This window comes from Monomorium pharaonis, chromosome 1 (assembly GCF_013373865.1).
Source record: "Monomorium pharaonis isolate MP-MQ-018 chromosome 1, ASM1337386v2, whole genome shotgun sequence".
In the NCBI taxonomy this organism is placed as follows: Eukaryota; Metazoa; Arthropoda; class Insecta; order Hymenoptera; family Formicidae; genus Monomorium; species Monomorium pharaonis.
The window spans coordinates 12,300,477-12,327,598 of record NC_050467.1 but is presented as its reverse complement, the minus strand read 5'-3'; the positions used below and the strand labels follow the sequence as shown (position 1 = coordinate 12,327,598).

General features: G+C 38.6%; 1 protein-coding gene across 7 annotated transcripts in view; it reads left to right on the top strand.

The window, feature by feature from the left end:
- Positions 1 to 27,122, top strand: part of LOC105837251 (DNA excision repair protein ERCC-1-like) — a 199,889-nt gene that overhangs the window by 150,951 nt on the left and 21,816 nt on the right. Inside the window, exons 6-7 of one of the 7 annotated variants that reach the window (XR_004964808.1) lie at positions 17,124 to 17,292; positions 19,729 to 20,220. The exons of 5 other annotated variants lie outside the window; for them this stretch is intronic. The gene's annotated coding sequence lies outside the window, so the exon portion shown is untranslated. Of the gene's footprint in view, positions 1 to 17,123; positions 17,308 to 19,728; positions 20,221 to 27,122 lie in introns of those variants that run through there. One more of the 7 variants, XR_004964810.1, reaches the window with a different exon arrangement.

Genomic DNA, 27,122 nt, shown 5'->3' with positions numbered 1-27,122 from the left:
ACTTAATTCAAAATTAGCATTTCTTCCTTGATCTGGTTCTTTGCTGATAAGGTGGCATTTAATTTTATCCGAAATTGGAAACCAAGTGCATGGGTCATTTAAGTCAATGGAATTTTTCCAAAAAACAATAGAACTATTTTCTTTTTCTTCCACACTACTGATATTTCCATCTTTTTGCTTATGTTCGTCAATAATTACAATATCCTTTGTAAGTTCAGTTTCACACTTTAAGTCTTCTTTTGTCCGCAGTTCTAACATTTTTTTCAAAACGGAAAAGGTTAATTTTTTTAAAGTTTGTAATCTATAATATAAAAGGTGTTAATTAGCTATCGCCCATTAAGTATATGTATATACATATATGGCCTTATTTTTTAATGAAGACTTAAGTAAAAAAGTTCCGAGTCATTTTTCTCTACGATGATTAATAAAGAAGATATTCTTGACTAAATTCCAATTAATCAGCATTGTCTTTTAGACAGACATTGGACTGATAGAACTGTATGCCATACACTCGATAATATGCATAAGCCCCGCTGTTTTTTTTTAAGTAACGAGGCGTTTATGCAATTTTACTTTTGTCTAAAGAATGATGCTGATTGATTGAAATTTATTTAAAAATATTTTCTTTATTAAATACCACAAAAAGTATGTTTTTACTTAATTTTTCATAAAAAGTAACGCTATGTACTTATAGTAAGTGACAAGAAGTGGTGCTCAATTACTCGCATCATTAATTGACTAATTTAATATAAAATTTTCTGATTTATGGATCTAATTTTGGATCTGATTTCTGGAAAACTCTAAACACCGATCGCTGTAAATGGCTGTGGTCAATTGCAACGTGATAAAATAAGACATTTCCAATAGCAAATAATTAACACCCCGTATATATCACGATCATAATTGTAAAAATAAAACGTACCTTTATCACTATCGTCAACTTCACATTGAGAAACAATTTCTGTCGATGGCGAAATAGATATATATGCGCTGGTATCTGCTGAAGCTGATGTGTTCGGTTTTACAAAGAAAGAATCAATTTTATTTGTAGCACTTAAAACTTTCAATTCTCTTTCTAGCTTAAGTCGAGCGTTTTTTTTTATATTGAGCGCCGCTTAAACGTTTTCGTCCGTCCATTTTCAATTAAAAATGAAAAATATAAAAATAGACTGTTGCTAGCTTTTTAAATAGATACTAATCTTGCTCTCTTGCTGCTTTCACTCATCTGTCGAGCTGTTGAGCACTGTCTGTGCAATTGACGTTCACGTAAGACGCGTGAAGCGCGCATGTTAATACGCGTCGTGGCGTCGTTCAATTGTTGACCGAAAGATAGACAAATGAATCTCGGTTGTGGGCACATGTTATCGCGTGCTATTAAAAAACCCGCATTTGACATCTTTGGTTCGCGAGAAAACTTAAAACTTATTATAACTTAATAATAACTTTCTTAACTTTGGTTTTTTACTTTGCCTAGTATCAGGAGTATAAACTAGGCGCTGAAAAAATCTAATCAAAACTAATTTCTTACGTGTATAATGTATGTGTGTTAGTATATCGCGTGTTATTTAATAATCAATCCAAATTATATGTGTAAAAAATTAGTTTTGATCAGATTTTTTTAACACCTAAAAGGCCTCTCGAAAATGATCGAAAATTTTGCCGCCTCCTAAACTCTGCCGCTCGGGGAAAATTTCACCTTTTCCCCCCACTCTCCCTTGCTACGCCACTGATTGCACGTCCAGAAATATTCAGTGGCACTTCATCCCGCCCCATGCCCCTCACATGGGCGGACTATGGAAGGCGGGAGTGAAATCGTGTAAATATCTCTTGAAAAGAATTGTTGGTGAAACTCGGCTTACTTTTGAGGAGTTTAACACTGTATTGGTTCAAATCGAAGCATGTATGAATTCGAGACTTCTAAGTCAGCTCTCTTCACACCTAAACGATATGCAGCCATTGACACTTGCGCATTTTTTAATAGGCGAACCGTTAACGAATTTGCCGGACATCGATTTGACTGATACTCCTGTAAATAGATTGAAACGATGGCAGTTGATTCAGCGGATCACACAGCATTTCTGGAAGCGTCGAGTACCTAACTTCATTGCAGAGCAAACGCAAATGGACAAAGGAAAGAAATTAGCTAAAGACGATATAGTCTTAATTGTAGATGAAAATGCACCGCCTCTGCATTGGAAAATGGAAAGACTCCTCGACCTCCATCCAAGCACCGACGGAAGAGTTCGAGTCGTTACTGTTAAGACGAGCGGCAATATTATAAAGCGAGCAATCACAAAATTGTGTCAATTAACCATTAATGACGATAAGAATTAATCTGTGATTAATTGGTGGGCGAAATGTCGACGACTGCCAGTCAATGTTTTTGGCTCGACCGAACGAACGAAGGGATCGACGGATCGATGAAGTACTCACTCGGCTTTGTGGCTCCGTAGCGATTGGAGCAGGCGGTATTCTCTCGAAATATAGTTTAGTTTTCCATAACGACCGGAGCGAGCACGTTAGTCTACGCACGAGTGGAATGTAATACTTAATGAATAAAGTTATATATTAAGTTTAGAAACGAGTTCAAATAACTAGCCCGTACAAACTGAACAACACTTCTTATATAAATTAAACATGTACTCCCTCTCTCCCTCTCTCCCTCTCTCCCTCTCTCCCTCTCTCCCTCTCTCCCTCTCTCCCTCTTTCCCTCTCTCCCTCTCTCCCTCTCTCCCTCTCTCCCTCTCTCCCTCTCTCCCTCTCTCTCTCTCTCTCTCTCTCTCTCTCTCTCTCTCTCTCTCTCTCTCTCTCTCTCTCTCTCTCTCTCTCTCTCTCTCTCTCTCTCGCGTCTCTACCGTGATGGACGTGTCAAAGATCGCTCCGCAAATGCAGTTAATTTAAAGTGATTAAGAAGTGAAAGAAAATTATAAAAAGGTGTCGTGGCTGTAAGAATAAGCGTAAGGACCAAACAGGACCAAAGTTTTCTAGCGAGAGTGCGTGGATCTATGCGGAAAATCAGTATATTTTCCATGCGGGTCATACATGTCGCGACAGGTAAACATTTATAGTGACGTGTATATTAATTAAAGTTACGTACGTGAGTGGGCGCCCGTATCGATAGGATCGGCATCAGCCGATACCTACTAATATGGTCGATGAATATGCGGAATATAGATGTGCCGCATGTAAGAAGGAAATAAAAAGTCAGGTCGTGACATGTAAGTCATGTGTCAAACTTTTCTTCTATCCTGGATGTGCAAGTAAACATAAGGTGTATGACAGAAATCGAGAATATGTGTCTTGTCCTGGCCCATATGAGAAGTTCACAGTAGACAGTGAAAAAGATATAGATGTGAAAAAAACACCAATACAGACGGGAAGCGGAAGAGAAAGACTAAGTTCTACGGGATCGACGGGAAGTGGCGGAAGCAGAGCGATAGGAGTCAACATGGGCATGGATACAAAAATTGATTGGCTAGTAAGAACTATGAGAGAGATGAAAGATGAAATGGCATGCAAACGAGAAATAAAAATGCTGATTAAAGAAACAGTGCAAGAGGAAATAAAAGCTATTAAACAAGAAATGGAAGACCTACGAAAAATAATACGAGGAGGAATGCAGGCGTCAGCGGAAAACGTGCGCGGCAGTTACAGTGAGGCAATAAAGAAAAAGAAGGAAAACATCATAATCATCAAACCGAAGACTCAGCAAGAAAGTGAGACCACTAAAAAAATAATAAAAGAAAAAGTTGATATTAAGAATATGCCAATGGGGATAACAAAGGTACGAAAAGGAAGAGAAGGAACAGTAATTCTAGGATGTGAGACCGGAGAAGAAATAGATAAATTAAAAGATGTAGTACAGTCTAAACTAGGTGACAATTATAATGTTACAGAATCAGTACAAAAGAAGCCGAAAATAAAAATTGTTAATATTAGCGAGGAAGAAATAGAGTTGGATGACGATGAGCTAATAGATACAATAAAGAAACAGAATAGTATTGGTGAATCTCGTATAAGCATAGTTAAGAAAATCCCGAAAAGAAAAAATATGGATGATAGTCAATCTAGAAGGAAAGGAAAAGAAGGTAGATCTTTAATAATTGAAGTAGATGAAGTAACACATGAATTGATGTTAAAAAAAGAAAAGTTGAATATAGGCTGGAGAAAATGTCCTGTGTTCAATCAGTTTAGCATAAAGAGATGTTTCAAGTGCTGGGGATTCTACCACATTGCAAAAAACTGTACGAGAGATGAAACGTGTCATAAATGTACAGGAAAGCATAAAGCAAGTGAATGTAGAGAGAAGCAGAACAAATGTGTAAATTGTATGTTTAAAATAAAAACATATAATTTAAAAATAAAAGACGATCATGATGCTCTGGATCCGGAATGCCCGACATACAAGAGGGCTATCGAAGAGGAGAAGAGGAGAAGTGGATGGGAAGCCAAAAAATAGCAATTACAGAAAGAAGAGGATCAGATAATATATACAAACGCGCAAAGTTTAATGGCACATAAGGACGAGATACAGCATCAGATTATGAAGAAATTAAATCCGGCAGTTATTGCATTGTCGGAGTCGAGACTGATTGCGGAAATTGAAGACAGTGAAATAAGTGTACCGGGATACAGTGTGGTTAGATGCGACGCGGAAAATAGAAATACAGGGGGAGTTGCTCTGTATGTAAGAGACGATATCAAGTATGAAATAGTAGTATTGAAAAAATTAGAAAGAATTGTGTGGTGCGTTGCAATAGAAGTAAAAGAGAAATTGTTTAAAGGAGTGTTAATGGTAATATATCATTCACCGAGTGCGTCACATGGAGAGTTTATAGGATTCTTAGAGGAGATAGTAGAAGAATTAACAATAAAAGAAGAGTGTATAATATTAGGAGACTTTAATATAGATTGTATGACAGACTCTTATTATACAAATAAACTACTAACGACTATGCAAAGTCTAGGTATGAAGCAGTATGTGGATAAACCAACGAGAGTTACCGAAAATAGTAGAACAATTATAGATCTAGTTTTTGCGAATAAAGATATAAATGTAGAAGTCAAGTACGAACCTAAGATAACGGATCATGCGTGGATAAAAGTTGTGATAAATACGAACAAGATTGTAAATAAATATAAAGAATTCAGTGGCAGGGATTATAGTAGATATAATGCGGATGAGTTTATTAAGCTAGTGGAGAGTAATTTAGAAAAAGGATATGATTTAGATATTAATGAGTTAGATATTAATGTAAAGGCAAAGAATTTAATTAATAGTATTGTAGATGCGCTAGACATCTCAGCACCTAAGAAAATTTTTAGAATACCAAAAATATGGGAAGGGAAAAAATGGTATTCAAAGGAAATAGAAGAGCTAGCGACTAGAAGAGATGAGGCTTATAGAAAAGCACTGTACGATAGCACGGAACAAAACTGGCAACAATTTAAAATAGAAAGAAATGCAGTAGTTAGTTTAATTAGAACAAAGAAAAAAGAATATTATGAAAACATGATTGATCATAATAGTAACAATCCCACAACTATGTGGAAATCATTAAAAGAAATTATTAGAGGAGGACCAATAGGCGCGAAATTTGTAGGAAACATAGATTTTGAAATATTAGACAATAATATAGAGTGTGATATAGCTGATAAATTTAACTTATATTATATACAAAGTATTAAAGACATAATAAAATCTATAGATAAAAATTATACAACGAGCACAAATAAGAGAACTATTTATTGTATTGAAAAGATGGGAGAGCTAGAAAAATTTGAATCAATTACGACAGAACAAGTAAGAAAAATCATTAGGGAATTACCAAAAAAGAAAGGTACAGAAGAAGGAATAACTAGCGATATATTAAAAACGGTATTTTGTGTCATAGAAGAGAAATATTGTGATATAATAAATAAGTCATTGAGTGAGGGTTGTTTCTTGAAAGAGTGGAAAACATCCACGATAATTCCAATACCAAAAGTAGAGAAACCTAAGAGGGCAAGTGATTATAGGCCTATTAATATATTACCAATATATGAAAAAGTATTAGAGATAATAGTTAAAAAGCAAATTGAGGTCTACCTAGAAAGTAATAATATTATAACGGAACATCAGTCGGGCTTTAGGAAAAATTACTCGTGTGAAACAGCAATTCAAACAGTTATAGATGAATGGAAATTGATTATTAGTGAGAGACAAATAGTAGGAGTTATTTTTGTAGATCTTAAACGGGCTTTCGAGACAATTGATAGAGGAAGATTATTAGAGAAATTATACCAGTATGGTATTACAGGAACAGTTCTAGAATGGTTTAGGTCGTACTTAAAAGATAGAATGCAACAAGTTCAATTTAATGATAGATGGTCTAAGATACTGACTACGGAATACGGAGTGCCACAGGGTTCGGTATTGGGCCCATTGTTGTTTATAATATATATGAATGATATTGTTAACGTTTGCTCGGATGTGTGTTTGCGGACGATACGTTAATATATGTAACAGGTGAGAGTAGTGCGGAGATAGAGAGGAAATTGAATATTGCATTTAACGTAGTGGAGGAATGGATGAATATTAATAAACTGAAGATGAATGCGGGGAAAACAAAATATATGTTAGTTAGAGGTATAAGGAAAGAATTGAGAGGCAATACTATTGTGAGATGTTTGGATGGAAATGAGATTGAGCGCGTAGAAATAATAAAGTACTTGGGCATAATTATTGATGATAGACTTATATTCAGCGGTCACTGTGATTACATGCTAAAGAAAATAGGGAAGAAAATAAGTTTTTTAAATAGAATAGGGAACTTTATCTCGGCTTACACTAGATGTACGATATACAAGACAATTATAGCACCTCACTTTGAGTATTGTGCAACGCTACTAATAGATATGGGGGATACACAGTTAAGTAGGCTCCAAATAGCGCAAAATAGAGCTATGAGAGTCATATTGCAATGTGACAAACGTACCAAAGTTAAATGTATGCACCAAGCGTTGCAATTTATGACCATAAGACAAAGGCTGTATTACAATATGTGCATATTTATTTTTAAGATCTTAAATAATATGATGCCGGAGCAATTTAGTAATAGACTTAGAATAGTAGAGGGAGAACGCGAAACTAGGCAGACAGGGGATATTGTTATTGAATTCCGAAAAACAAGAAGCGCGCAAAAAAGTTTATTTTATGAGGGTGTGTTAATGTACAACGCATTACCACACGAAGTTAAACATTGTAATCGTTTAGAAATGTTTAAACGAATGCTAAAAGAATTTGTTTTTAATGATGTAGCATAAAATTGTATATATATGTATTGAAAATAGCTGAGAAAGCTAATAAAAGATCAATCAATCAATCTCTCTCCCTCCCTCCCTCCCTCCCTCCCTCCCTTCCTCCCTCCCTCTCTCTCTCCCTCCCTCCCTCCCTCCCTCCCTCCCTATATATATATATATATATATATATATATATATATATATATATATACAGGGAGTCCCAGAGCATACTGGTCACTGTTCATAAAAAGGTAGATGGGATCGAGATGAACATAAAAGTTCAATATTGTTGTGGGTTTGGTCTGCTAATAATCGAGATATAAATTTTTTAAATTATGCGAATGAGAGCGCGCCTTGCGCGCCGAAGGAAGGGCTCGAGCCGCTTGAGCCATAGCACGGCCTACTGTTTCAAGCATTGGCTGCCGGCGGCGGCGGGGGAAAGAAGGAGAAGCGTGGCGTCGTCGCCGTTCCCACGTCTCGCCGCACCGCACCTAAGCTCGCGTCGATGGCTGCTACGTACACTCGCGATTACATGACGAGATTATAAATTATTAATAAAAATAGGACAAATTTAAATCGCAATAAACTTTTGTAAATAAGAAAGTCGAAAGAGAGAAAGCAATGGAAACGTATGGAACCTGCAAATAATATAATATTTGCCGCATTAAATTCTCTCATCGTTTTTTATGGAATATTAAATTAACGAAGATTTGTTACGATTGATTCTTTATCATTCTCCTTTCGTAAACCACCTTATTAGAAAATTACGAAATGCACGAAATACTATCCCTAATATGCACTCTTTGTAAAATAACACGATAAAAAAATATTCACGTTTGATCTAACGACTTCAGGATAAATTATTCGATGCAACTTCTACGGTAATTATAGGTAATTAGAAATCAATGTTATGTCAAGTATCGTTAGTATGGTTAACTAGAAATGATTTTCTCTTGTATATGATAGAGAACTTCGAATTTCTTCTATCGTTAATACATTATAAGTCACTGAAAATCTGTCGTAATTAATAATGCAATTAAAGGTAGAAGAAACTGTAAGTTTTCTATGGTTATAAAAGAAAATCCTTCGTTGTGTTAACAATACATGATATTGAACATTAATTTTTAAGCATAATTATCGTAGCATTGCGCCTAAGCTATCGTGAAATCGTTACATCAAGAGAGGATATTTTTCTGTATTATTACAAAGAGTGTAACATACTATGGATAAGTATTTCGCGCATTTTAGTATGACACCTCTCTCTCTCTCTCTCTCTCTCTCTCTCTCTCTCTCTCTCTCTCTCTCTCTCTCTCTCTCTCTCTCTCTCTCTCTCTCTCTCTCTCTCTCTCTCTCTCTCTCTCTCTTTCCCTCTCAAGCACTACGTAGTACACAAATACAATAAATATTACCACGTTTAACAACATCTTTAGTTTGTACTATTTTACTTTCATTATGTGTAATTTGAATAAAATAAAATTTTAACAATTATCATTTCTTTATATTTTTAGTGTTACACACGATCGAAAAAAAAATTATCAAAAATTATCACTAAAACTGCGCTAAATAATCAGCACGATACTTTCTTTCTGAGTGTCGTATCGTGTTTAATGTTAAAAATGTTAAAAAATAGTAATATTGTTAAACAAATTTTATGACATTTAATGAAACTCTAATAATATTGATTGGAACTGTTGTTGAAAATGACGTTTATCGTGTTTCAGTAAATACTTTAGAGGGAAAGATATTCCTGCTAAATTACAAAGTATAAAAGTATAAAGTTCAATTTTACATACGAATCAAGAGTAAATAAAAAATTCAATAATCAATAAAAGAATTCAGAGTTTCTTCTACCTTTAATTGCATTATTAATTACGATAGATTTTCAGTGACTTATAATGTATTAACGATAGAAGAAATTTGAAGTTCTCTATCATATACAAGAGAAAATCATTTCTAGTTAACCATACTAACGATACTTGACATAACATTGATCTCTAATTACCTATAATTATCGTAGAAGTTGCATCGAATAATTTATCCTGAAGTCGTTAGATCAAACGTGAATATTTTTCTATCGTGTTATTTTACAAAGAGTGCATATTAGGGATAGTATTTCGTGCATTTCGTAATTTTCTAATAAGATGGTTACGAAAGGAGAATGTATAAAGAATCAATCGTGATAAATCTTCGTTAATTTAATATTCCATAAAAAACGATGAGAGAATTTGATGCGGCAAATATTAAATTATTTGCAGGTTCCATACGTTTCCATTGCTTTCTCTCTTTCGACTTTCTTATTTACAAAAGTTTATTGCGATTTAAATTTGTCCTATTTTTATTAATAATTTATAATCTCGTCATGTAATCGCGAGTGTGCGTAGCAGCCATCGACGCGAGCTTAGGTGCGGTGCGGCGAGACGTGGGAACGGCGACGACGCCACGCTTCTCCTTCTTTCCCCCGCCGCCGCCGGCAGCCAATGCTTGAAACAGTAGGCCGTGCTATGGCTCGAGCGGCTCGAGCCCTTCCTTCGGCGCGCAAGGCGCGCTCTCATTCGCATAATTTAAAAAATTTATATCTCGATTATTAGCAAACCAAACCCACAACAATATTGAACTTTTATGTTCATCTCGATCCCATCTACCTTTTTATGAACAGTGACCAGTATGCTCTGGGACTCCCTGTATATATATATATATATATATATATATATATATATATATATAGAGAGAGAGAGAGAGAGAGAGAGAGAGAGAAAGAGAGAGCGGAATAATGAAAAAAAAATATATATATATTTTTTTTTATTATTATTATTATTCCGCTGTCACGACAAGCAGTGTCCTTCCCCCGCCACAGGCTGCGAGTTCACGCCGAACGGAGAAGCGAGAGCGAATCGGGAAATCTCCGAATCGCGACGAATATAGAATAAATAGCCTAAATATTTTACATTCTTTTCGGTAACTCGGCGAGCGCCTCACCGCACCAACAGCAAGGAGTTCGGAGGAGAGGCAGCATCAAGTGCGGAAGGAGGGGTGCGCCGGAAGGATTCCGCAAACGCGGCTAGCAACGGCCGAAAGCAAGAGACCGCCGGAGGGGCGAGGCAAGCGGGCGGGACGCGAGCGAGCGCACCGAGCACTGGGAAAGTTGGGGCCGTCGTATGGAAAATCGGCGCCCGGCTAGTTACCAAACGGTGAGTTCACTGGAGGCGGCGGCCTGGAGGCCGAGGCCGCGGAATTGCCCCCGCGGAGTGCTGGACCCTCTCACTGGAGGCGGAGTGCTGGACCCTCTCACTGGAGGCGGAGGACAGCAGGGGCCGTCGAGAAGCACCGGAAGCTACCGGCAGCAAATTCTGTCTTCGCGGGGGGCCTGTAGGACTTCCGGAAGAACTAAGACATTTACGGTCCTACGGGCGCAAGACTGCTCACTCTACTGTGATTGGAGCAATGTGATGCGCGAGGACTAGCGCTCAGCCCTTAGTGGGGATTCGCGGCATCGATCGCAATCTTTATTGCTTTTGCGTGCGTGCGTATGGTCCGGACAGACGTATCTGATACTTGTGGGTCTTTTGACGCTAGATCGCATTATCGGTTTCGGTAATAGAGCCTGCGTCAGAACAGCAAGGCCAATCTGGTGCCCGAGGGACACCCGCTGGTGACGGAGAAGTGACAGAAGCCAGGACAAATATCGATGAGGTGGCCCGTGAACTCGCAATCGCGTTGTGTAAAGCCACTGGCCGGCGAGCCACCTCGTTTTGCGTTCGACACACGTTGGTGTTAGTGTTGCATCAGCCGCGGGGCGGCCTCACGTTTTTGGTAAATTGTCGGACTCAAGCGAGAGGGGCTGTATCGCGTCGGGTATCGTGGCCGAGGCGGAGAGCGGATTCCGTGAGCGTTTGCCCCGGGAAGTAGTGACCGCGTACGCCGCAAAGTCCTCGCTCGTGCGAGCCGCGTAGCGCCGCGTGGGAACAATAGTTCCCGCGGATATCCTTCGCGGGTATCACGTCGCGCGAGTAATGTCGTACAAATCGGTTTTGGAGAACAGCGAGCGTCGCGGGCCGGATATAGTGTTCGCGGTCTATTGTTGCCGATATGAAGACTAGAACCAGGAGACCGAACTAAGCTTGATTTCGCCTCCAAAAGGCGAAAATCTGTCAGAAATGTAATACCAAATGGTGGCGCTGGCGACAATAATTTACCGAAAACAATATGGAGTATAACGACAAGCATTTGACAAAAAATGCAAATTTATAATAAAAATCTTAGCAATTTTACATTTAGAGTACTTATCTCAGTTTTCTCATACCAAACATACAACTGCGTACAGCCTAACACCACTAGCACGGCTGACTACGATAAACTTAGACTAGACAATTATATCTAGAGTTGGAATATATTCCGGTGTATCAGCATCGTCAGCGCCACCATTTGGTACTACATTTCTAACAGATTTTCACCTCACTCAAAACCACAGAGATCGGTCTCCTGGTTCTAGTCTTTATAGTTGCCGGGATTGTCGGCACATCTCGCCCGCCCGAAACAATGTATTGCGCACGAGGAAGGTCGTGCCAGCACGCTAACGGATTAGCGAGGCCGGTGAGTCAGCGTGCACGTTCGCAGGTATCGTTTGGCGCGTGGTAGTATCTTTCATGTTGTGGTTTATTTAATAACTATTTTTTGTTCATACATTCTTTTACTTCTCTTTAAATAAACTTTATTTTTGTTAATATTATCGGCTGTGTTAACATTTGCTTCCCTGTCGCATTCCGCGCTCTTGCGTAGTGTATGCCCCTTTCCTAAACCCTGTCCCTCTGCTGTTAGGTGAGCTAGCCATCTCCTTGCGCGTGAAATAAGGCCGTTTTTAGTGAATTTCGCGAGATGACGTGCCGTTGAGCACGTCTGGCGCTTAATCCGAGTGTTCGTGCGTGGCGGAGATTCGCGCGCAAAGAGTTGGCACCAATATTATACGAATATTGCAATATACTTTCGCAATATCCTACTATCGTTCTTATAATCTACATGTGCTATCTGGGAAGGGTTCTATGCAGCATAATGTAAAAAAGTGAGAATGTCCCGATTGCGCACATACGCGGTTGGACACAATAGTATTTCCCAATCGGACACACCCATTTACACACGGACCCGATTACACGCCGACCTAACTGCACACGGATCCGATTGCACACGGATCTGATTGCGTACCGACCCGTTTGCACACGAACTCGATTGCGCATCGACTCGATTGCACACGACCTGGTGTACAAGTGGCACCTGTTTGGCCACGTTAATATTGGCCACGGTCCCAATTCTCCACGTCAATATTGGCCACGTCAATATTGACCACGTCAATATTGGCCACGTCAATATTGGCCACGCGTGATATTGCCCACGTCAATAATGGCTACGTCAATATTGGCCACGCGTCAACAGTGATCGCGTTATTATTGTCCACGCGTCAATATTGGCCATGTCACTATTGGCTACGCGTCATCATTGCCCACGTCAATATTGCCTACATTAATATTAATCAATTTTTTTTGTTTAGCGTGGAAAGTCGCAAACCCATGTGGTGCAGAAAAATGCTTTGCGCGCGCTCACACACACACACACACACACACACACACACACACACACACACACACACACACACACACGGAAGGGGGGGTGCAAGTGGGGCCTTTGGCCCCTCTCCTGCACTTACCCCGTCCAAGTCGCAAACCCATATAGAGCAATGACGTGGCCAATAGTGACACGTGGGCATTAATGACGCGTGGCCAATAATGACGCGTGGCCAATAATGATGTGGCCAATAAGGACGCGTGGCCAATAATGACGTGGTCAATATTGACGTGGCCAATCGGGACCGTGGCCAATATTGAAGTGGGCAAACGGGACGCTCCCGTTTGCACACGGACCTGATTGCGTACCGACCCGATTGCACATGATCTCAATTGCACATATGATTCCACATTGCAGATAGTACATGGGTTAGCGACTTGGACGGGGTGGTGCGGGAAAAGCTCCCTCCCCCTGTGTGTGTGTGTGTGTCTTTATGGATGTACGCAAAGCATTCTCTGCATCACATGGGTTTGCGATTATAAAATATTTAGAAGAAAAGAAATATGATAAATATTTTGTACATATTTTTATGTCTGAGTTTGCCAAGTATAAAAAAATAATGATAAATATTTACGAAAATATTTAAAATAAATGTTTATGCTATTATTATTAAAAATTATAAAAAATATTTCGAGTTGGAAAGTAGTTAATACTAAGAGCGTTCTAACTGAGCTAACGGAGCTCCGAAGGAGGAGCGGGTGTGCGGGGAGTCTTGTGGGAGCCGTTTGCCCACGTCAGTATTGGCCAAAGTGCCGATTGGCCACGATACCGATTGACTACGGGGTGGATTGGCCACGTCAGTATTAGCCACGCGTCAATATTGGACACGTCAATATTGCCCACGTCAATAATGGCCACATGTCAATATTAGCCACGTCAATAATGGCCATGCGTCAATATTGGCCACCTCAATAATGCCCAGCTAGCCAGGCCTCTTAAAATCACATATCGTGAAAGCTTTACAGCAAGGATTGTTTCAATTTTGACAACAATTTTATGACAAGTAAATGTCTGTTGCTTTGTTTTCTAAAAGTTTCGAGCAAATTTACGGCAAAAGTTTTCATCACACGATGCTGCAAATAACAGAGAAAGACTTGTACATAAATATTACGTATAGAAATTACAAGATTTGTTTCGACACGATAAAATGCAAAATTTAAGCAAATAACAGAGCAAACCTTGCTACACGACATGACAATAAATTTATGGCAGAAACAGGAAATCTTGTTAAGCACAGAATAACGGCAAATTGGTAGCAAGAACAAAATAAAACTTGCCGAGCATACTTTCGCAACAAAATTGCGACAAGGTGTGTCCGTAAACAGCTTAGTTTTTGTTGGCAAGGCTTGTCGCAAATAGTATGACGCACATTTTATGCAAATAACAGGGTTGCATTATCGGGTTTTAAACTTTATTTCTGACTTTACTATCTATCTCGAGATGGCGCATTTCTCGTGAAAAAGATTTACCTACTGGATTAATAAAAGGGGCTCATCGAGAACAGAGAACCAAGTACGATTGCACCATTCACATTTGATGTTGGACTAATCAGTCTAATATTTTATTTTTGTTGATCTAAATTTCGACAATATTTGTTCTGTTCTTGCCACAAATTTGCTATTATATTGTGCATAGCAAGGTTTGCCTTGTTTTTGCCACAAATTTGCTATCATGCTATGTACAGCAAGGTTTGCTCTATTCTTGCCACAAATTTGTTATCATATTGTGTACAGCAAGGTTTGCCTTGTTCTTGCTGCAAATTTGTTGTTATGCTTTACTAGCAAATTTTACCCTGTTATTTGCATAAAATATGTGTCATACTATTTACAACAAGCCTTGCCAGCAAAAGCTAAGCTTAATGCGGACACACCTTGTCGTAATTTTGTTGCAAAGGTTTGCTCGAATTTGCGGCAAACTTCGCGCAAAGTTTGCGTCATTTTGCTAGCTGGGTGGCCACGTCAATATTGACCACGCGTCATTAGTGACCACATCATTATTGGCCACGTGTCAATATTGGCCACGTCAATATTGCCCACGCGTCAATATTGCCCACGCGTCATTATTGGCAACGCATCAATATTGGCCACGCGTCATTATTGCCTACGCGTCATTATTGCTTACGCGTCACTATTGGCCACGTCACTACTGTACATGGGACATGGTCCCGATTACGTACATAAGTGATTGGACACAGTAGTATTTTCCGATTGGACATGGACTCGATTGTATACGACCCGATCGCACACGGAACCAATTGCCCATCGACCCGTTTGCATACTGACCCGGTTGTACACGATACGATTCCGCAATGCAGATAGTACATGGGTTAGCGATTTGGACGAGGTGGGTGCGGGAGGGGGGCGGAGCCCCCTTTGCACCCTCCGTGTGTGTGTGTGGTGCACAAATATTTTCTGCACTACATGAGTTTACGACTATAAAATATGTATAAGAAAGAAACATTATAATAAATATTTTGTACGTATTTTTATGTCTGAGTTTGTCAAGTATAAAAAAATTATGATAAATATTTATGAAAATATTAAAAATAAATATTTATGCTATTATAATCCAAAAATATATAAAATGTTTCGAGTTTATATGCCATAAATATTTTTCAGTACATTTAAAAAATATATTTTATATTATGTTAATAATAATTTTTGTATTATTTCTAAATAATTTATGAAAAACGATTATATAATTTTTAAAAACATTTAAAAAAAATATATTTGTAAAATATTTATAAAAATTTATGCTAAATTTTCTGTGTTATCTAGGTTGTTTTTGCATTATTCTGCGATGCGGAATAGTATCGTGTGCAATCTGGTCTGTGTGTAAACGGGTCGGTGCGCAATCAGGTCGGTGTACAATCGGGTCCGTGTGCAATCGGGTCCGTGTGCAATCGGATCCGTGTGCAAACGGGTCTGTGTCCAATCGGGAAATACTACTGTATCCAATCGCTTATGTGCGCAATCGGGCCTCACTCACTGTACATGGGTTTGTGACTTGGTCGAAATCGGTGCGGGAGGGGGGCCAAAGGTCCCTCTTGTACCCCCGCGCGCGCGCGCGCGCGCGCGTGTGTGTGTGTGTGTGTGTGCGCGCGCGCGCGTGCGTGCGTGCGTGCGTAGCATTTCTCTGCACTACATGGGTTTGCGACCTTCCACACTAATAGAAAAAAAATTGGTTAATATTGACGTGGGCAATATTGACGCATGGGCAATAATGACGTGGCCAATATTGACGCGTGGCCAATATTGACGTGGGCAAACGGGTGTCACTCGTACTTGTTGGCGCGGGGGGTGTGACGTCACGCGGATCGGGGGGTCTCGCGACTTGAACGGAGTGCGGGAATTGCTGACGCACGATTTTCGGGCCCGCGACTTACAAGGGGACCTTACGGTTATGGGTCATTGATTCTTTTCATACTTATAGGATTTGAAGATCAGTACCCGGATTTCAATTTCCTAAAGCAGTACGATGCGCTTCTCAAAAATACTCGAGAAAATCGATTTTGAAGATTTCCGATATTTTTAAGTACAGAAAATTTTGACCTATTGTCAGAGCCGCTCGTAGCCGAGCGCACAGAGCTCTAATTTCGTAAGCGCGGAGTCGCTGGTTCGATTCTCGCTCTGGCTTCAATTTTTTTTTAATAAGTCAATAGAGTTTTTTTTAAATCCTATATCTTAACATTTATCAAGAGCCAGATCGAGAGGCGATGTCCGTGAGGCAGCTCGAGAGGAGATGCGGGGTGAAAACATACGCTATTCAGGGCATCTTGATCACAAGATGGAGAAAAGCAAGCAACCCATTAGATAAACTCTTTGATTGTCCTGAGACAGTCGCGCCTTGGGGTGGCCCGTCCGGTCTCCAATGCGCAGATTCGCCGGGTGAGAACAGATTGCTAATTTTCAATCCGGAGCGTGGTTGCCGAGAGGTCGTTAGTCTTGAGAGCGAGAGCATCCGTCCGAGCCGAAAAGTTAGTGAGAGAGGAAACAACACCTTGAATGCTCCGCTCTAGCGAGAATAGCTGCGCCCCAATGGAGGAAAGGCCCGCGAGCGTAGATTCGGTACTAGAGATTTTGGATTCGACACTAATGAGTTTGGTAAGAAGTGTCGAGTGGAGGTCCCTCGACGCCACAGAAATAGCAGGAGAGATGTCCCGAACGCCCGCTTCGGCCGCCGTCACGTCGCCGGGCAGCGGAGGCTCAACGAGCTTATTTGTCTTACAGATTGGGCACCAAACACGAGCCGAGGCGCCGGCGCCGTTTGAAGCATCACGGGCAAGACAGCATTCGAGATGAAAAAGATGCTGCGGAAAGCGCTCGCAACGCCAGACGCCAGTGGCCGCGACAAATTGTTTGCATATGTCGCAAGCGAATGTCATCGCGCGCCGTGACGGTAAATTGTGAAAGAGTGAGTCCCAGATGCGCACAGTAATAAACGGACACAGCAGGCTGAGTGAAACGGACACAGACCAAATACGCACAGACCAAATGCGCACAGACCAAATGCGCACAGACCAAATGCGCACAGACCAAATGCGCACGGACCAAATGCGCACAGTCGCAAACCCATGTGGTGCAGAGAATGTTTTGCACACACACACACACACACACACACGGGGGGGGCAAGGGGGGCTTCGCCCCCTCTCCTGCGCCCACCGTGCGTCGGTAGAGGTGCCCGAAAAGTCGCAACCCATGTGGTAAGTCTGTTGGTTACTGTGTCTGTTTGGTCTGTGCGCATTTGGTCCGTGCGCATTTGGGCCGTGCGCATTTGGTCCGTGCACGTTTAGTCCGTGCGCATTTGGTCCATGCGTATTTGGTCCGTGCGCATTTGGTCTGTGTCCGTTTCACTCAGCCTGCTGTGTCCGTTTATTATTGTGCGCATCTGGGATGCTCCCTTGTGAAACAGCCAACTTACGATAATATAAACAGAGAAATGGCTGCGTCAAGCTCTAACCCAGGTAACAAGCTCACGTCATTTTGACGTCCCAAAATGATGATTTACTGACTATTCTTGACGTCACGAAATGACGCCCTTATGACGTTAAAATGACGGTCGAATGTCACAAATTCCTGACGTCATGAAATGTGCCGTATTTTGACGTCATAGAATGACGTGAGCAATATGTTGTCAAAAAGATCTCTAAATGATATCCTGTTTTTGAAAATGATAACATAAAGAGACTTTTAAAAGATAACATATAATGTCAGAATGTTAACCAATGCGTCGTTTTTTGAGAACAGAAAGATATCATGAAACTAATATCTGAAAGATTTCTTAAATCGGATATCTTTAAACTGCAACTAGAGATAAAAAAATAAAATAAAAATTTCATTTTTTTTATTATTTTTATCAACAGTACATACTAAATTTAGGACAAATTTTTATTAATTAATTAAATTTAAATTATATTATTTTATTTTACTCTTACTTGCCGCTGGTAGGTTTGAACCCGGGACCTTAGGATTACGAACCTTGTACTCTATCTGCTACGCCAATTTGACTCATCGGTATGGGTACTTGTTATTGTCTACATATACCTATATGTTATAAACTGACGCAATTATATTATTTTTTATAAAAGCAATTAAATTTTGCAAAACATATTAAAAATAAATAGCATTAATTTATTTACTTATTAATTTCATTGTTAAATTTATCTTTTTCTATAACCTTAATAATTTGATGGAAATTAATTGCGATCTATTTAGCATTAATACTTCAAAGCGTTCAAATGGTTAATTAGATGGTTAACTATATAGATCATACATTCTAAGAAAAATTATAGTACATTTATTATCCTGTTTTTGTACATGATGAATTTAGATTTTGTGCATTTTTTGTGCGCAGTAATTGTAGACAAGCCATTATTTTTAAAAACATTATCTTTATAATAATTTTTTTAAATATCAAATGGATCTCATTCAGGATATTATAGGCTGCGTTTCGATATTTACTGATCAGTACTGAAAATCTACAGTATATGTGACGTAAACTATAGATTTTTAGTACTGGCAGTGAATATCGGAACGCAGCCATAGTGTTGTCTGATTTCTGAGTCAACTACGACGTGTGCGCATGGCTCAAAAATCGAACAGCATTGTGATATCTTTTATGAGACAATAAGCTGATATCATAAGGATAACATTTTCAAGAAACTTAAACGAAACTTTTCAATGAGATATCTCAAAGACCGCTCTTAGTAGATCGTCTCTGATAAATGTTACCATTTTGACATCATTTCCAAGATATCTAAATGTTTTCTTAAAAAATTTCTCTTAAAGTTGAATATAATATGCTTATATAATATGCTTATGCCTTACGCCTTAAATCTCATTGTAGATGCCGCTTTAGACCGTGTCTAAAATACGTCTTAATGACGTCTTTATGTCCCGATTTTGGATGCGTGCTGTCTGGGAAAATAATCGTCAGATCATGACTGAAATATGACTTCGAAATGACGTCATCATGACGTTAATTTTAGGTCATGTAAAAAAATGGTCATTTTGACGACATATGACCAGATATGACCATTTTGGGACGTCAAAATGACGTGGGCTTGCTACCTGGGAAACACCTTGTGAAACTATATTTTTGAACTGTTCGATCTTTTTAATATATTGGTATTTAAAGTCGCTGAATCCGAATCTGAAATCAGATTTTCAAAATTCAATATGGCAGATCCAATATAGCGGATGAAAACTCGAAAAATTGCTTGAATAGACAGTAACTCGACATGCGACTTTCAAAATACTATAAAATCAACTTTTGACATTTATTGTTAGTTATGTGAAGTAAATTAAACATGTTAAAAATATTTATAAATTTCAGAAAAACCGGAGAGTGACACTTCCGTAGGTTTACTTGTCAGTGTCAGTGTTCGATTGGCAGTACCAATGCGCACTTGGCTAGTGTCACGTGTTCGTTTGACCGCACCATCGACTTAGCATGGACTGCGCCATCCCTCTTATATTCCCATGCAAAAGTGGGTCCAGAAAAAAGAGTGAGATAGCAATAGTGAGAAGCAAATACAGAAACAGTTCAAAATACATTCGCAGCAGCTTCGATGAATGTAAACTTTTGTAGTGAAGCAAATACAGAAACAGTTCAACAAACTGATCTAAATGAGATAAAAAGGTATTTAATTTAAAGCATAAGGTATTAAAGACTTTTCAAGATATTTAACTTTTATTCCCAGTAAGCACAAAAACATTGCTGCAATAATATTATAACGTTACCTACTAACATAGTAACGTTTCCAAGTATGTAGTTTTTAACGTTGTATACAACGTCATTATGAATAAACTTTGATTTGGAAGTTTCGGTAATGTTGAAATAAAATGTTAAAACAACATTGTAAAAATGTTGAAATAACATAATTATAATGTAAGAAAAAAATTAAATTTACGTTGTTTCTCAACAAGTACGGTTATCCTATCATAGTCGCATTGGCGTTGCTTAATATCTATGGTCACCCATCCAACTCTGAACCGCCGTCGACGTTGCTTGACTTTGAAGACCCTACGCAACCTAACATTTCGTGATGATCCATGAACACCTAATGCTCATGAATACATATTTGTTATAGATTAGATTAATAGATGTCAGAAAGATAAAACGTGCAGTTAAATAACATTTTTATAAATAAATATAAATTTAGTTTTTACTGATTTTTATATATGTGAAATAACACGTGAAATAACTTAATAAAAATATCTGTTTTTGCTCTGTTCTTTATAAAACTAAAATTATGTTATTATAAAATATTAATAAAAAATAGTAACTTACAAGGGAACGGACAGAACTGTCTCTCACCGATTTTAATGAGCTTTAGATATGTTGTAGAACATAAAAAAATATTAAACCCATATTTTTTTTATCTGCGTATCTCGACGTTTAAGGGTTGAAACCACCCCTCGAAAATAACGCATTTTTTCGTTTTTTGCGAATATCTTTGAAAATATAAGGTTTATGAAAAAATGTGTGTTCTATACGAAAGTTTTATGGCATTTTATACTCTTTACAATAGTATATTTATATTTTTAAAAAATTTCAAACTTTAATTTATCCCATCCCCACCCCTTTTTTCATCATTTTTTCAACATTTTAAAAATTTTGTAAGGACAAAAATTAAAGAGCATTAAAAGCCAAATCCACCCATATATAATAACATATGGGTTCCATCATTCTCAATTATTAGCAAAACGAGATAGTAATCTCGCGCTATAGGTGCCGCGCTAGAAGTAGTGTTGCGTTATTTCTTTAGTTGCGTCACACTCAATAACTGCCTCTTCTGCGTATATTTTTATATTAAAACATAAAAATGGATTAATCTTAATTATATAATACGCAACGTATTACACGATATAAAGCATAAATGCGTATATATAACAAAAGTAGCATATATATACGTATGTGCCTACATACATTTTCATTGTTACAAATGCGAATATAAATTAACCCAGACAGCACCAGATATCGTACGAATATTATACTCTCATACGTAATGTACTGGGGGTCTATTCTTGAATTTATTCGCAAGAGAAACGTATTCGCAAATTCTGATCTTACAGAAAAGTTGGAAATTTATTGGCTATCGTATGGCTATTAACCAATAAACTTACAACTTTCTGTTAGAGCGAGTATTTGCGTATACGTTTCTCTTGCGAATGACTTCAAGAATAGGGGCCCTGTGATCATACCGAATATACGTAAAACATTCATATAACGTCTCAGTAGAATGTCATTTTGGTATATCCTCAAGATAAACTTAGAATATAGCGACTGAACTTCGCAACTCTTACTGAATGTACTGAGATTATATCTAATATACTCAGAACATCCGTAGAATATCATGTGATATATCTCATGTATATCTATCACATATTTCCAAAATATGCGCCTAATATCGAAAGTGAATCATGTCAACGCTGTCTGTGATCTGTAACGTTACGCATTTTCGTTTGCCGTGTGACGCAAATACGTTGTAAAGTGTAGGGTATGAACGTGCGAACACGAACTCACGGACAACGTGGTTTTCTCAGGAATTACGCCCAGATAATTCTGGTATGCACATAAGATATAATATAGTAACGTAAACTATAATAATATATACATATATATATATCATTTAGGTTATAACCTACAATTATCTGAGCATAATTTCCCAAGCGTATTCAACAGATATTACACTTCATTTCTCGCGATAGCTTCCTGATGTGCGAAATGATTGATTCCTCTTCTTCTTTCTTCTTGCTAATTATAATTCTGTATGTTTAATTCCTTGTTCCTTATTCCTCATTATGCATGAGCTCATATAATGCGAACATACTGTAGACATATTGTGAATATACTGAAGATATACTTTAGACATACGTATAACATTCTTGAGATATATTCGGTATATTTTCACAAACTGCCAGCGAAATTCTATGGGATGAGGCAACGCGGACATAGTACATTATGAGTATATACTCGGCATATCACAGACGTATCTCTAATATTATACGAATATTGCAATATACTTTCGCAATATCCTACTATCGTTCTCATAATCTACATGTGCTGTCTGGGAATATAAAGCAAAATATTTTTTAATATTTAAAACTGCAAATACAATATAACAAAATATATAATATCAAGAGAAAAATATAAAATATAAACTGCAATAACTATTTGCATAATTATATTATTTACACTATATGCACGTAGCACGCTCTGATAATAAAGATAATATAATATATAATTTAATAAGTTTGAAATATTAATTAAAAAATGTTATTAAATAAAAATGAAAGAATGAATAAAGGAAAAGTGAAAAGAGGTTGAAATAATTGTTAAAAATATAATTTTATAGCAATATAAAATTTTTATTAAGCAAAAATAAAAGAATATTTATTGCATGGGTAAGGAAAACTGCTAAAATCTTATCAAACATGTTTATAAATGTTTTATATTTATGGCACATATTCATCACAAAAATGATGTTCGTGGAAAAAATGTGTTATATAAAGCGATTTTCTACACCAAGAACAAGTTATAATGGCTATTTCGTCACAAAGATCGCATTTTACTTTAGAATTCTTTTTAAAACAAAAGTCTACTGGTGTTTCAAATTCTATCGGTATAACTTGCAGGTATTCATCGTATGCATTCTCTACGTACCCACTTTTAGTCCACGCATATTTAAATATATTTTGAAACCTGGGCGACGAGAATTGATGGTGTGTTAATGACTGTAATTTCAAGATATTATTTCTATTATGAAGATCTAAAACCAGATTTAACAACATAATAGTATCAGAAAAGTATTTAATAAAATTCTTCCACAATCGAAATCCGTATACGTTTAATGGCTGTATTTTTCCCGTTGTACCGGCTGGAATAGTTAGGAAAGATTATATCTGTTGCAGAATCTGGTTTAGTTTCTGAAACTATGTTAGGACAATGTCCACTCCACGAATCTAACAACAATACTGATTGTGGCCCGATATTCGGAAAAAATACTTCCTTTAGCTAAGTTTTTACATGATTTGATGTTAATTTGCCTGACTTTGAAGCCGTAACAAAGATATTAGGCGCGTTGAATAATGTTTCTTGTACTCTCGGACCAAATGTTCCTGTAATTTCTTTTAATACTATGAAAAGAGATGATAATAATCTACCATCAGCCGAAATAGTCGGTTGAATAGCTATGCGTGGTTGCTGATATAGACTGTACTGTAGATTCTACGTTTTTAATACCTTTTTGAGCTAAAGTACGACCAGAATGAAATTCTAACTGAAATCCACTCTGATCTGAATTATAAATATTTTCCACGCCAAATCGATTAATATAATATTTTACATTTGCAATAAATGTCTCGCATTTATTTTCTAAATCAGGTTTTGATAATAGACTTTTTTGTAACAAATTTTGTTATTTTTCTAAATACAATATTATGTGTTTTTTTTTAATCTTTGTACCCATTTCTCTGAAGCTTTGAATTCTGCGACATTTTCTTCATTTTGTGCTTGAGAAGCCCATCGAGCGATGTCAATGTCATGAATGATTATTTTTCTTTCAAGTGTTTCATTAAAATGGTGTTGAGACACTAATGTGTATTGAGAAATTTTTTTTAATTTTTCTGGCCTACTAACATCTTGGATGAAATAGTTTTCCTATCGTCGTAATTGTCGTATCGATATAACTTGTCTAAATTTTTGCTTAACTCTTTCAAGCAGTCTTGGTTTTGTCTTACCACTTTTTCAGTATTCCACAACTTGCCTCTTATAGTCATTTGATATTGTTTTTTCAACTGAATCACAAATAATTTCTTCTGGAAAATAGATTTTTTCTTCATCCGCCTCTAATAAATCAACTTTTTTCGCTTCTGGCACCTCATACTCATCATAAAAATCTAAAGTTTCTTTCTCTTTTAATTGAAATTGTTTTTTATTTTTTATTTCTAATAGCATAAGTAGTATAGGGGAAGCCATGGGGCGTCAAAACAAACCCCCACTCCTCGCCCTCACAGCGGGGGGTGTCTGCCCCCTGCCCCCCCTGTCTGGGGCAGCCATGGTGCATCAAAACAAACCCGAACTTCTTCCTTGGACTGATGTCAAACCTAACCCCCTTTTTCCCGTCTGGGCCTGGTGGGGAAGACTGGACGCTGTGACGTCACGAATTTGAACGACGTGTTTTGATTGGCACCCCATGGCTGCCCTGAGCATTGAATGGGTACTCTGAGTTTGTGTTGTCACGATTTTGAACGGAGGGCTAGGATTGGATACCCCATGGCTGCCCCGAGTCTTGATTGGCACTCCATGGCTGTTCCGAGCCTTGATTGGCTGCCTGAGTATACTACTGGATTTTGAATAGAAAAAAGCAGATCTTAGGCCGGTATTCATAGTCGGATCTTATATTTAAGATCATCTTAAGTACTGTCTTAAGATGCCATCAACCAATCCCAGAACCGTATTAGCATCTTAAGACATTGCTTGAGACGATCTTGAAATAAGATTTGACTATGAATACCGGCCTTAGTGCCGAGCGTTTTACCCAGCGGGGGTGTAGCTCGGACAGGTACGAGTTTTTGTAAATGGGTCAATAGGTTTATAGGTCAAGTATGCTTGGTAAGCGCGAGAGAGAGAACTTTTTGCTATTATGTAGTGATACCTAAGGTAAAAACAGGTGCGAGTATAATTTTTGACTTGGATATAGGAAAGAGTTATATATTATAGAGTGGGAGTGAGAAAGAAATAGACATTGCTTAAAATTACAAATAAAATATTTATTAATATAGCTTACTTTCTAGGAATACAAAATTGTACATGGCAGCACGCTTGAGGTTTTACACATTTTTTTATTTCTTTACACGAAAAAATTTTATTAAATATTTTTACTATTCGTCTGTCGTTGAGCTCACAATCGGAAGAAAATAAATTGAGAAACTGATTAAGATTATAACCACGAGACATAAAATATAGAAAAACACAGCAGTATTGTCTGCAAGTTTGTGAGAGTAATCCTTGTAGAGGCACGGTGTTCCATCGGTACTTCGCTGAGTTTCGTCGCAGTCGTAGGAGGAATCTGGAGTCCAAGGGTGGTAATCCGTAGCTATCGAAATATGTTCCTGTTCCGCGTTCATCGACGTAAAATACGACCCAGTGTTCGCCAGGTTGATTGTGATTGTCTGTGTTAGCGACGATTGCTGTCGATCTCGTCCAAACCCTCGGTAGTCTGTCTGCAGGATAGACGTCGACATACTTGGAATTCAGTTGTCGCAACGCACGTAAAATTTCCAGTGAATTCATACGAAGGCGACGACCGGGAGAGTGGAATCGTTTGCGTAATTTCTGGGTTCTCTTTAGCCGTGCGTTCGTTTTCTTTCTTTTCATCTGTTGTCGGATCTTCGACTTTTACTTCTACGTTTTGTACGATTTCTGCTTCTTCTTCCTTTTTTCTTCGTCGACGACGTCGTCGTTAGTCGAGAGACTGGCGTGACTCGAGTTTCAGCTGGATGGCTCGTTTAACCAGCGTTTTAATTTGTGAGCGTTACGTAACGCACAATGAAATTTTGCGTTAGCTCGAAGTCCGTGATGAGTACAGCGGTGACCGTACTCGTCGACATCAGGCAAATATTTGGGGAGCGTCCCAGATGCGCACAGTAATAAACGGACACAGCAGGCTGAGTGAAACGGACACAGTAACAAACGGACACAGACCAAACGGACACAGTAATAAACGGACACAGTAACAAATGGACACAGTAACAAACGAACACAGACCAAATGCGCACAGAGCGAAACGGACACAGTGCGAAACGGACACAGTAACAAACGGACACAGACCAAATGCGCACAGAGCGAAACGGACACAGACCAAATGCGCACGGACCAAATGCACACGGACCAAATGCGCACACTGCACATGCGCACACTGCACATGCACACTGCACGTGCGCACACTGCACGTGCGCACGGACCAAATGCAATCCATGTACATTGCAAGCAGAGTAAAGTCCACATAGATTAGCGACTTGGACGGGGTGGGTGCGGGAGGGGGGCCGAAGGCTCCCCTTGCATCCCCGTGTGTGTGTGTGTGTGTGTGTGTGTGTGTGTGTGTGTGTGTGTGTGTGTGTGTGTGTGTGCGTGCGTGCGTGCGTGCGTGCGTGCGTGCAAAGCATTCACTGCATCACATGGGTTTGCGACTTTCCGTGTATGCATTTGGTCCGTGCGCATGTGCAGTGTGCGCATTTGGTCTGTGTCCGTTTCGCACTGTGTCCGTTTTGCTCTGTGCGCATTTGGTCTGTGTCCGTTTCGCACTGTGTCCGTTTCGCTCTGTGCTCATTTGGTCTATGTCCGTTTCGCACTGTGTCCGTTTCGCTCTGTGCGCATTTGGTCTGTGTCCGTTTGTTACTGTGTCCGTTTATCACTGTGTCCGTTTGGTTTGTGTCCGTTTGTTACTGTGTCCGTTTCACTCAGCTTGCTGTGTTCGTTTATTACTGTGCGCATCTGGGACTCACTCAATATTTGTATGCCGGAGAATCTGCTTCCAGATTATATATGTTTCTGGAGAGAAGATCACGCAAGTAACTTGCTTTTTCATGGCCTCTGGTAAAGATGCAGCGAGCCCAGCGGGTAATGTCACGTAGTTGGCTCACAAAAAACTTGGGATTAGCTTCACCGTCGAACCACTCGATACCGTGGTAATTCTGTGAAAGCCAATTGTTTTTACGTCTTGA